Below are 6,442 nucleotides of genomic sequence, written 5' to 3'. Positions count from 1 at the left end.
TAATCTAGGGTCTATGGGAACTATTACCTCTATATGTAAGAAAAAAAATCTGCCCAGCATATTGTTTTTATTCTGTCTCAGAAGCTGTTTGCAGCACATATGGGAAGCCTGGCCCAATGAGGATCATGCACACTACAATAGGTAATTGGGCTGCTGCTGTCGCCCCAGCCATTAATTGGAGGGGAGTGATGCCTGTAGGCGACAGTAACTGCACAATTATCTATTGTAGTGCATATGATCCTCATTAGGCCAGGTTTCCCTTCTTTGACAGTGCTGGAAACCGCCTCCGAGGCGGAGTATATTGCATCACACAGAACAAAAGAATACATTCCAAAATTTTAGGGCTTCTACTCCTTTAAACATCTGTATCGTTCAGCTTGAATGCTTCCTCAACCAATAGTTTGTGGATTTTAAGTTTTAGATGCTCTTTTGTATTCTCGTCCACCTTACCGAGGAGGCCTTTCAAACTCAATAAGAAGTGTTAGTTCTCATCTACTGACTTCGTTTTGTGCGCTTGTTTTTAGCCGATGCAGCCGTTTCTTCTGAACAAGAAGGTACATTTGATGCAGACCTACTATCTCCCTCGTTGCTTGGCTCTCTCGAAGCTTCTGGAAGAGGTGACACTTTCATAATATCCTCAGGAAATGAAGTCTCCTCCTGAGTGCTGTCAACATAGAACATGCAGCATAGACCTTCAACAGATGCAACTGAGTCATTGACTGGCTGAAGTGGCTGCTGAGTCAAAGGAACTGCAGCTGTAGGTTCGTCTCTTCACGCCAGGCTGCGTACAGTAATGACAAAAACAAAAACACATTAGATGCCTATATTCACACAAAATCAGGCATGGATAAAATTACGAAGAGAACAGCGCAACGCAAATCTCTATCACGTGGGGCTATATTTAAACTTCCTATTAACATTGACAAGCCAATGTGCCCAATTGTACAGGCTGGCTTTAGCTTGTAAATATTCCACTCCTGTTCACCCTTTGTTACAGTACAACTGAGCATAAATGCTAGAAATTTTCTCTTGAATGAATTAGGCTCCGATGAAAACAAAATTCTCCAGCACTACTTGTGACGGTACACATTTTTTTTTCTTCAATAAAAATTCGAATGTAAACTATAGCAGAGCAAGAAATTAGAAATGTGAACGAATTTGGTTCAAGCGCATGCCTGTCCACCGCAGGCAGTGTGGCAGTGGCCTTGCACGCCAGCTTCCGTCCTCACGCTTCCCCAGTACTTTGCCGGCAAACGTTTGAGGCTGCTGCTCGCAAGAGTTCCCCAACATTCGGTCAAAGAAGCAAGGCGGTGCGTGACGCCAGCGGGGAGTTTCCATCTGGCAGGTAGCGGGGTGAGTCTTTGCTTCGGGGCGAAGGTCCTATCTCAGTCGGTACATCCTTTTTTTTTCGACAACCCCCGTTTGCACGTACTTCTGGCGCGCGGTCCTTCAGCAGCCCTGCACGAGATACACTTTACGAATGTCGGAGAGGGATCTTCGAGACGTTTCGGTGCGGCGAATGAAATGGTCGTGCAGCTGTATCCAAACAATGAGTCGGGGTGCGCAATAGACACAAACGTTCGCGGAATGCGTCCCATTAACTCCCCCCCCCCCCCCTTCGGCAGATGCTGTTTACTTTTCGTCTTTTACGGCGGTCTTCTTTCAAACACCAGTGGGTCAACGCCAGCTCGGTTCTGCGGCCCGACCACAACCTTGCCAAGCATCGGCCTTTTGCTGCAGGGCAATACTGCTCCCTCACTTGTTGTCAACGAAGAACGTCCTACAAACGCCTGGACGCCTCCGGTCGCAAAGCACTAAAAAATCTAAAACCAAAAAGGAACAGCGGGAGCGTGCTTTCCTCCTGCGCAACAGCTCAGCGTAACTGCTTGCATTTCTTCGTCAAAATACGGCCGCTGCAGCTGCTTCTAAAATTATCAACCCATGCTTGGCAGCAAAATTCCACAGCTACTGACTAGCAATAAAGCTAATAATTCGCTTTTACCTTCGGCGTTGTATAGCGTCAACCAGGAACATAAGGTTTGGCATAAGGACCCATGCTTTCTCCACGTCCGCTGCGCCACTTCCAGACTTTACATACACCTTTCGTAGCCGAAGGAACTTTTGTCGGAGATAGCTCCAGCAGTGCTGTAACACTGCCGCTGCATTGAGCATAGAAAAAGAACGTGTTTACACAATGCAAACAACACATTGCACACGGCGTACGCTGAAAGGAAGCTGACTGCTGCCGTATTTCTAGCCGAGCATGTTGTTTATGTACACCGACGTAGAGAACGTTTATTATGGCCTGCCAGTCTGAGTTCGGCAGGGTGGCAACAGAATCAAAGAGGGTACTGGCTTATTATGTGTGACGAAGTGATAGCATAGTCGGTCCTCATGCAGACACTCCTGCAGACTCATAGTGAACCGTTCCCATAGACAGCCTTGAATGATTCGGTTTACGGTTCAACTCTACACCGATGGTTGTCACATACAGCGAATAGCACTTCTGTGCTAGATCTTATGCTGATTTAAACTAAATCAGTGACACACTCGTAAGAGATTTCCAAGCCCACCTCTGCACCAGAAATCGCTACTTCACAGAGTGTTAGCGACACAGCAACAACAACGCCCGAAAAACACCTTGACAGGATCCATTATCCTACCACATAAAAGCATTATTGCAAACATGTCGGTAATTATAGGTACGCAGGTATATCTGACGGGTTGCGAAAATGCACTGAAACAAAACGGGCAGCGCATTACCGTAAACATTATCAACACTCGCATTGCGCCATAACCTGAATTTTATAGGCGAGAGAGAGCATTTGATTGTTGACAGTTTGTCCGCAAATAAAAAATTGAAAATCACTTACTGGTTTGATTCAATGCACTGGGTATTTGCAGCCATGCATCATTTTGTAGTTGCTTGTCACGGTGTGACTTCAGCCGCTGATCATAAAGAACCGGCTTCTGCCGTACTTCTTCGATGAGCAGGTGATCATTGCACAGTGAAGACACTCCTGCACTGCACATTGTTAAGCTGCGGGCAGAAGCACAACACGAACACAGGCTAGCCGAAACAATCTAGCAGTGTCGGAACTATCAGAACGTCGAGTGGTGCCGCCTTCTATTCGTCAGCGCGCGAAGTCTGGGAGGACCGGAAGCGCAGAGACCGGAAAGGGAAAACCGAAACGGCTGTGCTCATTGGTCACGTCGTAACAGACGCATCTCTACTAGTCGTAAAAGTCGCGGGTCCTCTCCGACATTTACTACCACGCTGGCTGCGGACGTTGCGCATTTTACGCTCAATGCGACAGCAGTCTGAACAGACAAGTTACATTTTTTTGCGCTTACGCTTACGATCCTTACGAACGATACGTGCGTGGCGCACGTAGTCTGAACGCGGCTTTGTATATTTGTATCTGGCAGCATATATTCCATATCTGGAGCAGATATGGAATTTTCGTAAGAGAATCGTGTCGAAAAACGTGTGTGGCGAACGGGCGTAGAGAAGAAAGAATGGTCTCGCCGGTGGTCTCGTGCAGGGCAGTATTATACGCGCAAGTGACAAAAGGCAGCACTTTGTCCCAGTTCTCATGGTCAGTGTCAACGTACATCGCCAACATGTTCTCAAAGCGCGATTGATGCGCTCTGCGAGGTCATTCGTGTGTCGATGATAGGGTGTAGAGTGCCGATAATCACAAATATATAGTCGGAGTAACTCTTCGATGACATCGGCACTGCATTGACTACGGTAACTGATGATGACTCGAGGGGCACCGTGGAGAAAAATCACGGAGTGCAGTAGAAAGGTGGAAACGTCTCCTGCTCTGGCAGAAATGAGAGCAGCGCTCTCTGCGTATCATGTGCAGTAGCCGACGCAAACAATAATGGGGAGCGGACCAAGCACGCCGATGCCAATTTTCTCAAATGGGGTATGCGAAAAGAAAGAGGGCATTCTTTTTGTCCATTGTTTGAATACGACACGCCGCTAGTTCTAAAATCATCGATCGCACCTTTTTTCTTTGTTAATTATTTATTATGCTGTTTCAGTGATAAAAATGCTGTAACAGATAAGAACTGTGCGCTTGCGTGCTGTATCAGAAAGCACGAAGCACCGCCTCTAGGTCCCTGTGTGCCTGAGCCACTTTATTTCGATGCGTGGCCTCGCCGGATACGCTGACACTCCGCGGAGCGCGGTCACACATTCTTCCACTATCCTGTGGAAGTCCGTCACACTCTTTTATTTGCCTTCAAGCTCCATTATTTGGCAGTTAATATCACCCAGTCAGTATTTCCGCTGGATATTCTAAGTGATACATCCATTCATGACGTAAAAGAGCGCCAAACCAGACGGACAAGGAATAAAGACGCATCGCAGGGTGGTGTGCTTTTTATCCTTTGTCCTCTTGGTTTTGCGCTCTCACTCATGTTATGCATAACAGACTTCCCAGATTTCCACCCTTGATATATTCATTGCTTTATTGCATTTTTTATCTTCAGAAGCTTTAGCCGTGTATATCAGGCATTCATATATGCGGCATATCTGTATTTCTAGTTTGATCCGCATGTATTCTTGGCAGGAGTTTCGGCCCTTTCCAAAGCAGATGTTAGGGATTCAACTGCTACAGCGCCAATTTTTCTATTTTGTTCATGCCACTCTTGTTAGTTAGTGTGTACATGAGGCTCCTCCTCATCTCTGAGGTGCGCTACACTTATAGACCTCCTTCATGTTTGCAAACAAACAAGACGATCGAGGTGGCGCTGCTCTCGTCAGCGATCCCACGGTAGGCAAAAAGCACGACCGCGGCCGGGGTACAGTGGCTAGCCGGGGCACTGCGGCCGAGCTTGTCAAGGCCGTGTTATCGTGATTTGTAGGCGCCTTCTTGGCAGACCACATGCTAGTATTTCGTAGGCCTCAGCGGTGAGGACTGAAGCGATAAATTGAGAAACTCTACGTACACGGCGTGCAGCGTACGGACCCGCATGCCGTATACCGATGAAGATTGGGTTCAAAGCGCACAAGTGAAGCGTTGCTGCCAGCCAAAGAAACTGAGCGACGTTGACATCTATTTGCTGTTTTCTCACAAAAAAATTAAGCGTGGAACGCATCGAGGATTACAAAGCTTCGGATGCTTACAACTACTTTGAGTCGAGTAATCTGACAGTGATTTTTCTCGCTCATAAATAGCGCGCGCAAACCGCAAACGAAGTAGTCCGCTCGAATCATATCATTGCGTTATCGGATGATTCTTCACACCGGGCGGCAGATGAGCGTTCTTGGTAAGCACGAAACACCTCGCTAGCGTCGAGCGGCTGCATGGTTAAGATGATTTAGGTTAGCACGGCAACGGTAGCCTTGACCCCACACGGATTTGCGTATCATTTCGTTATTCGTTGAAATCACAACGCTGCGCGTCTGTTATATCTGCTCTGTTCATGGGCGGCAGTCGTCGTTAATGGTAGCAATTTTATCACGGGTAGTCACGCCGTTTCCACACATTCCTCCAGCTCCACACATTCCTGTGACGCTATACCACCACCTTTTATGCCGTGTGGCAAACTCAGCGCCATAAATAAATAAATAGTCACGCCGTTAGCTTGCATTACAATTACGAGCAGCAGCGGCCAATGTGGTTACGTGGGTTCCGGTAAAAACGTCCCAGGAAAAAATGGTCCCGGAAAAAAGGGCCCCGGATAAAACGTCCCTAAATAGATGCAATCAAACATACTGCTAAGTCAAGCTGTCGCTTTGCCTGGTGCTCGGCTTATCAGCGATGAATTGCGCTCATTGTAATAAACTTTCAGTGTTTTATCATACATCTTTTATGGTTTTAGCTTGAACATTATTTATGTTTTGATCCCCGCCGTTTTATTTGTTTTTTTCACGCTCTGTAGTTCTTTTACTAAAGGCTTAGACTGAGTTTCTTCGTGTCTAGCCGCAGTAATGTATGCTACAGTGCTTCCTTCTACCCGTCCGCTTGAAATTTGCAAAAAATGGTAATAATGCCGTGCGTTCGCAAAAAAAGAAAAAAAAAAGAACATTATGGTGCCGAAATTTGTGCGGTTGAGGACAAGCACGTCTCTCAAATGTGTAATACTAGCCGGGTGATTAGAGCTATAAAAGAGCGATATTTCCTAGCTTGGAAACTGGGAACTATGCGCTGCATGCATAATACTCGCTGGATGTTGTATAGTGGTGGGGTTCTTTTTTTTTTTTTTCGCAATGCTTTCTCGCCAAGCCTTCTCCAGTTCCTGTAAACGTGTAAAGCACCCAGAGGACCCAGTGCCCAAACAATATATACATCTATTCTAAAAAAAAAAAAAGCATCCAATAAGATGTTTAATTTTTTGCTAAGTGAGTTCCGGGCAGTTTTTCAGTCAATTTCACGGTGACATTTTTTCCTAGGGACCGCTTCCTGAGGGGACCTTTCTGGGCGTT

The 6,442-nt window shown here is 46.5% G+C and overlaps 1 pseudogene; it reads right to left on the bottom strand.

Moving 5' to 3' along the window:
• Positions 1–355: 355 nt before the first annotated feature.
• LOC146201132 (uncharacterized) lies at positions 356–3,033 on the bottom strand (annotated as a pseudogene).
• Positions 3,034–6,442: the final 3,409 nt, after the last annotated feature.

The sequence above is a fragment of the Amblyomma maculatum genome, chromosome 2 (genome assembly GCF_055883805.1).
Source record: "Amblyomma maculatum isolate TAMU_Amacu chromosome 2, ASM5588380v1, whole genome shotgun sequence".
NCBI classification, from domain to species: domain Eukaryota; kingdom Metazoa; phylum Arthropoda; class Arachnida; order Ixodida; family Ixodidae; genus Amblyomma; species Amblyomma maculatum.
The sequence above is the reverse complement of the archived record's forward strand: the minus strand, read 5'-3'. Positions and strand labels throughout refer to the sequence as shown.